This window comes from Pantherophis guttatus, chromosome 1 (assembly GCF_059756535.1).
Source record: "Pantherophis guttatus breed Tessera chromosome 1, ASM5975653v1, whole genome shotgun sequence".
In the NCBI taxonomy this organism is placed as follows: Eukaryota; Metazoa; Chordata; class Lepidosauria; order Squamata; family Colubridae; genus Pantherophis; species Pantherophis guttatus.
The window spans coordinates 235,717,114-235,728,298 of record NC_142063.1 but is presented as its reverse complement, the minus strand read 5'-3'; the positions used below and the strand labels follow the sequence as shown (position 1 = coordinate 235,728,298).

The 11,185-nt window shown below is 37.5% G+C and overlaps 1 long non-coding RNA gene across 1 annotated transcript; it reads left to right on the top strand.

Moving 5' to 3' along the window:
* Positions 1–2,118: 2,118 nt before the first annotated feature.
* Positions 2,119–10,963, top strand: LOC117660892 (uncharacterized). Its single transcript, XR_015731380.1, has 4 exons — positions 2,119–2,224; positions 6,283–6,396; positions 9,252–9,492; positions 10,303–10,963. It is a non-coding gene; the product is annotated as an uncharacterized LOC117660892 (long non-coding RNA).
* Positions 10,964–11,185: the final 222 nt, after the last annotated feature.

Here is an 11,185-nt window from a genome sequence, read left to right as displayed (position 1 = left end):
GCAAATGATGATGATTACTTTCAATCCAGTGTCTTCTTGGCAGCATATCCACTTGCTCAGGAATAAAAAAAGGAAAATCTAAGCTGAAAGGTAGTCCAGCTGACACCTGATAAATGTTTTTTGATTAGCCACCCATTTAGATGTCTTGGTAGCCACATCTACCAGAGCATCTAAATGGGTGCATAAACTTCTCCTACCCTTTATGAACTCTTAAACTGGAAGATTTCAGAAAGTGATTGTACTCTAATAGAATCTCTGATATAAATCAGATATTTATGAATCAGATGAAGGAAGGGGGAAGAGAGAGAACTTCTTGTAAAAGTTGCACTAGGATGGACTACAAGTTTTCAAGTCTCAAAAATGAAACTTTTAGTGGTCTTTGAATATAGAAAAACCTGCTAAAAACAGTTTTACATCTAGTGTATATTGAGAAGCAAAAATAAAATTGATTAGACCTCAGTATACACTGAGAAGCAAATATAGAGATAAGAGAAAGCTTTGCATTAATTTCCTACATATCTAACAGAATAACATAGTTTGAAGGGGCCTTGGAGGTCTCCTAGTCCAACCCCCTGCTCAGGCAGTAAACCCTATACCACAGGGGTGAAATACAGGAGGTTCTGACAGGTTCTGGAGAACCGATAGCGGAAATTTTGAGCAGTTCAGAGAACCGGTAATGGAAATTTTGAGTAGTTCGGAGAACCGGCAAATACCACCTCTGGCTGGCCCCAGAGTGAAGTAGGAATGGAGATTTTGCAATATCCTTCTCCCAGGAGTGGGGAGGGATTGGGGATTTTGCAGTATCCTTCCCCTAGAGTGGGGTGGGAATGGAGATTTTGCAGTATCCTTCCCCTGACACGCCCACTAAGCCACACCACACCACGCCCACCAAGCCACGCCCACAGAACTGGTAGTAAAAAAATTTGGATTTCACCACTGCTATACCACTTCAGACAAATGGTTGTCCAATCTCTTCTTAAAAATGTCCAGTGTTGGAGCATTTACAACTCTAGAGGCAAGTTGTTCCACTGATTAATTAATTGTTCTATCTGTTGTTCTAATCTTGTTCTTAATGCTCTCAATGAGAAACTAAATAGAACACAATTGTAAAGTCATTATGCAGTCTTACTTATGCTGTTTTTCTAACAGTTTTTCTAATAATGTTTTGATGCAGTTTGGTTTATGGTAATTGGAAAGAAACCACAGAAGTGGCATAATTTGCTCCCAGTCTATTTTGGAGATAGTTATATTTACAATCCTATTCCTATCTTTCCAAAATCATAAATGAGTTATTTTATTGAAGTTCAAATCTTCATTGATGTTATTATTTCTTTTAAATGTTCTTCACCTGATCGTGTGATGTCAACTTTGAAATCAAGGCGAGTATTATTTTCCCTCTCCTGTTTACTCAGTGGCAAATTGATCCTGAAAATTAAGTCTTAGCTTTTATTCATCATACTGTATAAATAAACAGCAGTTTATTCTGTTATTCCTCTTTGAAGACAACTCTTCCTCGGTGCATCATGATAGAATGAGAATTTACTTTGTCTCAAGAATTTTCAAACATCTTTTCTCTTTGTTAAAAAAAATACCCTAGTTAATTCCTTTCCCCTTTTTTCTCCCTTTCAACTCTCATGTCCTTCTCTAAGTTGTCTTAACTTTTGGACTTCACTCCCTTTTAAGACACTGCATATGGACTCTTTATGTGCATTTTAAAACAATAAAAATACCTTTTCATCTCAGTATTGTTTAGGGGTTGGTCAGTTTTATAGGCCAAATATTTATGATTTATACAGACGGCATGGGAAGAAAAAGGGGAAAAGAAAGAGACTGGAAGTAGTGACAGGAACTTATAGGAGTCTGCAGTTGTTGCAGTATACAGCTATTATGACAAAGAAGAAAGCAATGGGACCTTAATACCATCTGCAGTGTGTGCCATTTCAAAACAAGAGTGCATAACTATTAGTTGAATGACATTAACAGCACTGTGGCCCCATTCAAAGAGAAACAAGTATAGGATTGACCACTATGAGTAGCCCTACCCTTTCCTTTGTGATGTCAGTGACTGATTCTCAGTGGTCTGCACCAGATGTAAATCCTTCCATGTGCTTCCAATTCCAGTACTAACTAGGGCCATGCTCCCATGGAAGCCTTCAGCCGCACACCTTCAAATGCAAAGGTTGTCTCACAGCAAATGAGAGGTGACCCACCGCATGACTTACTGGTAGGATGGGGAGGGGCTGCCCCCTGCTCTTCAAGTGGAGGTTGTATCACCTAAACAGGATTGGTCATGGAGTATGTCAATGGAGAAATAAATGGCAGTAGGGATAATGACAGTGATAAAAAAAACCACTGCACAAAAATAGTTATATTAGGATGATGCATAATGATTTATATATATAATTTTCAATCAGAATAGAGCTGGAAGGGACCTTGGAGATCTTCCAATCCGACCCCTGCTCAAGCAGGAGACCCTATATAATTTCATACAAGTGGCTGTCCAATCTCTTCTTAAAAACCTCCAGTGACGAAGCACCCACAACTTCTGGAGGCAAGCTGTTCCACTGGTTTATTGTTCTCACTGTTAAGAAGTTTCTCCTTAATTCCAGGTTGCTTCTCTCCTTGATTAATTTCCATCCATTGTTTCTTGACTTGCCTTCTGGTGCTTTGGAAAATAAGTTGACCCTCTCTTCTTTGTGGCAGCCCCTCAAGTAGTGGAATACTGCTATTATATGAGCCATGATGATGCAGTGGTTAGAGTGCAGTACTGCAGGCTACTTCTGCTGATTACAGGCTGCCAGCAGTTTGGCAGATCGAATCTCACCAGGCTCAAGGTTGACTCAGCCTTCCATCCTTCTGAGGTGGGTAAAATGAGGATCGAGATTGTTGGGGGCAATATGCTGACTCTGTAAACTGTTTAGAGAGGGCTGTAAAGCACTATGAAGTGCTTTATACAGTATAAGTCTAAGTGCTATTGCTATTGTGTCCCACCAGTCTCTAGACTAGCCATACCCAGATCCTGTAACTGTTCTTCATATGTTTTAGTCAAAATGTATCATATAAGAGGATACATTTTATAATTTTGTATAAAGTTATACATTTTATAAATATTCTATCAATGTTTTTATTATCTGGTAATATAACTATACCTAGAAATAACTATGGGCATGTAGTTATTAAAGCTTTTTTACCAGAACACTTGGAAAGACCAGTAGAAGATAAAAGCTCTATCAGCAATATACTTGAAGGGAATGCAAATGGAGGGGCACACATGAGCACATCTCCAGTGTTTATTCTTTTTTTTTAACTTAACCAGAATAGAATAGAATAGAATAGAATAGAATAGAATAGAATAGAATAGAATAGAATAGAATAGAATAGAATAGAATAGAATTTTATTGGCCAAGTATGATTGGACACACAAGGAACTTATCTTGCATATGCACTGGAGCATTAACTCTGGAGAAGATGTTGTCGCTTAAGGAAACCAATGTTAAGATTTTTTAGCATTTTTATTTAATTTGGTTTGTGTGCATGTAGATACATTTCTTTCTCTCTTTCTTTCTTTCTCTCTCTTTCTTCCCCCCCCCCTCTCTCTCTCTTCCTTTGCTTTTTGTGTTTTGCCTTTGAGTATTGGTACATTATACCAATCGCTTTAGAAAAGTCAGGAACTGAAAATACTTCAAAACATCAAATGTCAAATGAAGTATAATACTTTACAATCCATAAACCGCAAAGGTCAGAACAAAAAGAAAAAATGGAATTTGTGAACTTTGTATAATCTCAAACGTGATCAATGGTGCCCGCCAGAGTTTAATTTTCCCACAGGAAAATGAAGCAAGCTCCATCAGTGTTGGCAATGTGCCTGTTGCTATGCATGAAGGCAGCAGACCCAGTTGCAATCTGACTCTCTCCTGGCAGCCCCACATTCATTTATATACACACACATACTTGTATATGTACTATTTCCCTACCTGCACACCTCTGCAAAGCATTGTTAAGGAAATAAAACCCTATAGTTTCCTTCCTCTGCCCCTGGGAAGACTAGGGCAAAGTTCCTCATCCCAGAAGGGATCTCACAGAACATCTGATTTTGCACTGCTAATAAAAGCAATATTGCTCAAAGGCAACGGAAGGAGAAACTATTCATTGTTTTCTCTATTTCCTAGCAATTCTGGCACTAGGAATTTCAATCATTTTTTCTAGGGAACAAAGCCCACCCTCATTCTAATAGGTTGCCACTGAAACTAGAAGTACAAATCAAGTAATATTAATTTCTGGAAGGAAGGGGAAAATAGCAATAGCACTTACACTTATATACCGCTTCACAGTGCTTTACAGCCCTCTCTAAGCGGTTTACAGAGTCAGCCTATTGCCCCCAACAATCTGGGTCCTCATTTTACTGACCTCAGAAGGATGGAAGGCTGAGTCAACCTTGAGCCTGATGAGATTCGAACTGCTGAATTGCAGGCAGCCAGCAGGCAGCAAAAGTAGCCTGCAGTACTGCATTCTAACCACTGCGCCACTACGGCTCTTGGTGGAATGGAAGATGAGATTCATCTTCCACTTTTGTTTTTGCTTTATTGGCTAGCTGATTTGCTGATCTGCTGACCAGCATAAAGTGGCTAATCAATGGGAAATCAATCATTGATTATCTTTTGCTAGTCGTGATGGGGGAATAGTAATTCTCTCCCATGAGCCAGCTGGCCATAGGTTCAAACTGATGGGTTGGCCTCAGCAGGTAACACCAAAATCACAGTGGTCCATGTAAGGTCTATAAGCTATATATAAGTCAATATAAGACAAGAATGTGTTGATCAGGAATCTGATGAACTTAATGATTGCTCATATGTTAAGATGGTGAGGCTAAAGTTCAGGCCTCAGCAGTCCTTTGATGTCATGGAAAGTCCCTAAAGAAACCAGTAGCCTGTGGTTTAGGCATGTGACCAAAACAATAGAAGGCGTCCTTGACTATTTTAATAATTTCTATATTTCTATACCTTATCTATTGTGTGCCAGCTTCCTCTTATATAACTAAGTTAAAATGTATAAATATCTGCCTCACCCTGTGTTCAGGGCTCCTTCCTTCTTAGAAGAGGCCCATCTTTATTCAGCTGAATAAACTGCTGCTCTGCTATTTCTATCAGAGACAGGGTTTAAAGGGGTTTCAAAGGTTCCCCATAGGTCAAAACTGCCAAAAGCAACACTATTTAACAAAAAGTTATATTTTCTTGCAGCTGTCACAGCTGTCAGAAGATAAAGGTTAACAAGTGTGTTTATTTTTTTAGTTTGTTATTTATTTATTGGATTTTTACCTTGTCTTAGTTAACCGATCCTTGGTAGATTACAAGTTGCACAATAGTGTAACCATTAAAACATCAATGATTGAATACCAACATAAAAAATGATAAAATAAAAGCTAAGTAAAATAATAAAAAGGGTACAATACATGAAACCAGGAAAATCTAGAAAATGCCCTAAGGAACACTTCAGTTTTTATAATTTCCTAAAAGCCAGTGGAGATGGGCGGAGTCTGATCTTCAAAGTGGAAGCCATTTGAAATTACAGAAAAGCAATACTGTCTCGCCTAGGTCTCCTCCCCTCTCTAAGTGTGGGACCATTACCAACTGTTCTGTACCAGTTCTAATGGATTATTTTGATGTTGGCTGATTACCTATGTATTATTATTATTATTATTATTATTATTATTATTATTATTATTATATTTTTTAATTTGATTTATATGCCGCCCTTCTCTGGAGACTCAGGGCGGCTTACAATGCATTAAGCAATAGCCTTCATACTTTTGTATATTTATACAAAGTCAGCTTATTGCCCCCACAAACTGGGTCCTCAATTTACCTATCTTAGAAAGGATGGAAGGCTGAGTCAACCTTGAGCCTGGTGAGATTCGAACTTGCAGTAATTGCAGGCAGCTGAATGTTAATAACAGGCTATTAGTCTGCTGCGCCATCAGGCTCTGTACTTCTCACAACAACCAGTGTAAGCAGGGTTCTAAGAAGTTGGTGGCAGATTATGACCTAGGCAGCATCTCATCTACTTCTTCCATGATCACAGACCAAACAATTCCCAATTACATTGTAAGGTGTATAAAAGGATACTGCCCTTCTTAGCTAAAGTTATGTTGAATCTATGGCCAGATCTTCATTTTGCTCTTCTCAGGATGGGAGTTTACTACTCTAGATAAGGCCTCTGCATGATAGCCCATTGATGCAATAAGGGAGAAGTAAACATATTTTCTTCCTTATCACCACACTGTAGGGCTCAACGTGAGGACATCTCCTTGCTTGGTCAGATTTGCTTCTTGTTTTCCTCACTGATGCTCCAGGCATTGCTTCTGTTGCTTCATTTCCAGAAGGGCATTGGAAAACCCAGGTGACAATTTGGAATGGTTTCAGGAAGAGGCCACTCATTGGCAATGTATCCAGTGCCTGGCATGTTTCTTGTTGTGTACCAGACAGTGGACAGAACTGCCCATCAGACACCTGGGAAACTGGATTAGGCATTGGACTGGACCTTTGGAATGGATTCGACTGCTCCACGGAAGTTTCAGGTGTCTCTTTATCACAACCAGATCAGGGAATATTTGCCCATGGCATTGTTCTTGGGATTTAACATTTTTATTGGGTTATAAAATAAAATGAGATACAAAATATGAAAGTAAATAGGAAAACATGGGGAGGAAGAGGGGGAAGAGAAGTGAGGGAGGATAAGAAAAAAAGAAAAAGAAACATTGACTTCCGACTCTCTCTGTTGCAGTAGAATAAGGCATTAACATAAAATCACAACTTTTTGTTTTTTGATAATAATATGAACAAGCCATTTCTATAAAGATCTATCAATCTAACTGGTAAAACCTAAAATCAAAGTTTCATTCTTTTCCACTTCAAGCACAAAGTTCAGAAGTGGTCTCCACGTGGAAATAAAAGTACTTATATTCTTTTCTTGCCCATGGCATTGTGATCATAGAAGCCTCCTTCCTCTACAGATCATCCAACTAAGTGCTGGGAGACAGACAAGATCCAGGATGCGACCACCAACATGGGTTGAACCTGAAAGTTCCCATGAAGGACATGAACTGACAAACTTTAGTTATTCTATTCCTTAGCAAAGTAAAATATATACTGTGCCCACCCAATTCCTTTTGAAGAAAAAATAATAATCTGTGAATCGTATTTGTTAACAATCTTCATATATTGGGACAGATCACTTTAGATCAAAGTCTCTGCAACATTTGATTTACATAATACAAATAATCGCTTGATAGTTGGTTGGAAGTAGGGCAAAAATAAAACATTATTTGATTAAAAATAAATTAAATTAATACTGTTAATATGATTATTTCACTGGATCATCCTGAAGAGGAAGGAATACAAAAAAGTTTCACACTTGGTATTTTTTTCTTTTGACATGTCTGTATTTTTAGCTTTCTACAATGCTGATCTCTCCAGATTTGTTTATTTAACCTGATTTGTTCTTTGATTCTGATGATTGGCTTCTTATGGTTCTTGGCAGCTGACTTGTCTCAGAGTATTATACGTGATTCAGTCTTTATGGTTGCAAAAACAACATTGCCCTAATTTTCACTGACTGTTCTATTGTGCCACTTCCTTCAACTATGAGGTGGAAAAAATCACAAAATAAGATTCCTGCATTAAAATTAAAAGATTTTGTAGCACACTATATAGATTAGCCTTCTTCCTGGCAGAATGAAGTATTTCCTTGTTGTAAGATTTCAATATGGATGACATGTTTATAAATGGAATCTTATTTCTTCTGACAGCCATACTTGTAATCTCAAATATTAGAATGCAGATTCCTGTTTTCTGAGATCAAGGGTACTCTATGCACACTATATACAATCAAGAAAGTCAAATGGATAAATAAGGACCTTATTTTTACAAAATGTAAAAAAAGATCTTACAAAAAAAAATTCTTAACTTTCCAAATTGGCCATTTGGGCAAAAATGTGCAGCTTGCTTTTAAATAGATTTATTCTAATTACTCTGAGATGTACCACAGTGGTTAAATTTAAGATGTATTACTGGCATGTACACCAGGGAGACGGTTTTATAGATCATCTTCATGTGCCAAGATATTTTGATTAGTCAACCAGATGTATCTTTTGGACTAGAAACACAGAATTATGAATTACTAGGAGTCATTGCTGCATCGTGTCAATCTAATAAACTATTTATTGGGAATAGAACAGGAGACAACTTCTAAAACTGGCTAAAGGTCCTAGGTTTTAAGCACCAATCAAGTTTTCCCTCAAAAAAATTCTTGTCAAGAAATTTAGTGAAAAGCAGAAGTTTAAGCATTGACATTACAATTTATAATACTGGATCTCCGTTACTCAAAGATAGATGAAATGTTAGAGATAGATAGTTAGAGAGATAGAGAGACATCAAATAAAAGGAAATATAGCAAGAACCTACAAACCCTGTCAGCCTACTTTTAGTTGGGGATGAAAGTGACAGCGAAAACATCTTTCACCCATAGTTAATAAATGCCTTCAAGGAAATAAAATATAAAATAGCCTATGGCAGCAGAGTAAGCAGTTGTTACTCTCCAAACATTTTAGCAGGAATAGGTACTGTATAGCTTCAACAGATTGGAAGATACCAGTCTGCCTCTTTATCGCTGATAGGAAATGACATATGCAGTGCTATATTGCATAAGCAAAACAAGCTGGTAAACAGCCTTTCTTAAGAAGCCATCATAACTAGAGCATCAGTATCAGGCTGAATGTGCTCTGCCTAAAATTAGGATGGAGTTCTGTAAATATATTTTAGCTTCCTTAGATGGAATGCTGTGATTTCGGAATGCAGCACCGTTCTTTATAAATATGCATGTATAACCTTTTTTGATGCTGAGCACAATTTGGCCAACTCAGTAAATTCTATAGCTCCCAGAAGAAAATTAAGAAGGCTCTAAGGCTGTGTATCTTCCCCTCATCCTCCAGCTTACAGCTGCAGAGCTGAGATCAAATATACCTTATTTCCTCGCATTTGCAAGCTCTTTGAAAGATTACTTTCCTTCCTAAATGGATTCTGTATATTATTTTTAGAATTAGAATCAAAGCATGAAACTAGCATGACTGACTTTCCATAATTCTCCAAATAGATTTAATACTTTTCTCTTATACCTGTTGAGGTCCAATAGTGGAATTAATAACAAGAGTTATTATAAAATGTCTCTACTAAAATGTTTTCTTAACACCTTTGCAGAAATTCAGAACAATCATCTGGAGTTAGCAGAGAAGGTTGGTTCAATCACTGTAACACCAACCCTTCCAAAGGGCCCAGCTGAGTTGACCCATACTCAAAGTATGTCAATTTCATGAAACCCTGATGCTCTCTGAGCCTGGAGAACACAAAGGACTCCACAATTCAACCACGAGCTGCATATATTCTCTTCTACATCAATTTCTTCAGGCAAGAATGTGACATTCAGTCTCTTATATCAAAGGTGTGTATTTCTTGGTCCCATAGAGTCTGCCTATCTGCTTCTTTAGTTAGAGAACTATGCAGAATTGACAGACAAAAGTTCACATACCGCATTGAATTGTGGTTTACATATGATATACCATAGTGAATCAACCACCATTTCTGGTTTACATTTTATTGTATTTGCAATATATATTATACTTGGATGAGATACATCAGTTACTTCTACTTGGAAGCCATTTCCCCTCCAGTGATGTAGTATCACCCAATTATTGTCGAGGTGAGGTTCTCATTGCTGTTATGTTTGTGTTATAAGGTAGAAGCACTGCAAAAGGTGTTTCAAGTCATTTATGGGGAATCTCACCGAGTCGCTACTTAAAATTCCATAGGCTTTATTTCTTTTCTGGTCACAGTATCCAAATTAGATCTTTTTTGCATAATTCATACAATGCATTCAAGCAATTGCATGGAGGTCAACACAAATTTCTCTTCCATCGATCAACATCCCTTGTTCTCCCAAGTCCCACCTTTCTTTGGCTAGTGCTGAAAAAAATCTATTAAGGAAGAAAGATAGAGCAGCTGTCAGTGGGACGGCCTGTCAAGAAAATCAAAATGGCAGCCATGATGAAACCCCTGCTCTTTTTCTATGTGTATCAAGATGTTGCCTGAAAGTTAAAAGGGGGGAGGCCTTCAATCACATAGTCACATACACCAATGTGACTTTTTTAAAAAAATCTCCCTGGTGGACATCCATATTATGCTATGGAGGTTTGCTATCAATGGCAAGGTAGCAACAAAATGTAGTGACTGATTTGCTTTTATATCTGAACAGGGAAAGAAAGATTGATATTAAGGCACAGAGGTACATATCTGTGACCGTACTCTGAAAGTCTGAAGAGACCTGAAAAAAGTCAGCCCAGCCCAGATCTCTCTGGTTTAAGAAGAGCTGGGAGGTAAAAAGACTGGTCATCTGAAAAATCCCTGATTTTTACTTTCATATTCACATGCAAACTTTCAAAAAGCAGGAAGCAGCAGCAAGCAGTCATCTCGTATCGGGATTCCTGCTTCACAACATTCCATTTATTATGTATGAATAGGTTCTTGATCTGAAATGCTGACATGTTCTGATAGATCACGCAGAAGCAATCTGGACTTTATGGATAACTGCCAGTGGTTGTTAATGATTGCATCATCAATCTTGACATTCTGCATAAACAATTATTAAGCTACCACATCTTTCCCCGCAGATGTGTTAGAATATGATTCCCATCACCCCACAGACATCACAGCTTGATATGCTAAACTGGGAATGACAGAAGTTCATGACCAACACATTCAAGAGATCTCAAGTCTTTTAAATTTACCCAGCTTTCTAGTGCTGATTTTCCAGCCCTCATATCCTTGCTCAATAAAACTACATTTCTAATTTCATGTGTATATAATAGAAAATGTACAGCTACAACAAATTAAATAAATTGATTTTGCAGGTTGGATAATAACTTGTTTTCTTGATAATTGAACTCTTATTCCTTTAAGTGGTTTTCCCACTTTAAAATTTGATGAATTTCTCCTAGTACTGGGTTGCCAATAAATGAGTATCTTATGGGCAAATCTTAAGAGTGCATCAACTGGATGTTTTGGATTTTTAAACTGAATATTGCAATCTTCAGGGTTTATATTTTAATTTTCCCACTTTCTACTTTAATTTAGAGTTT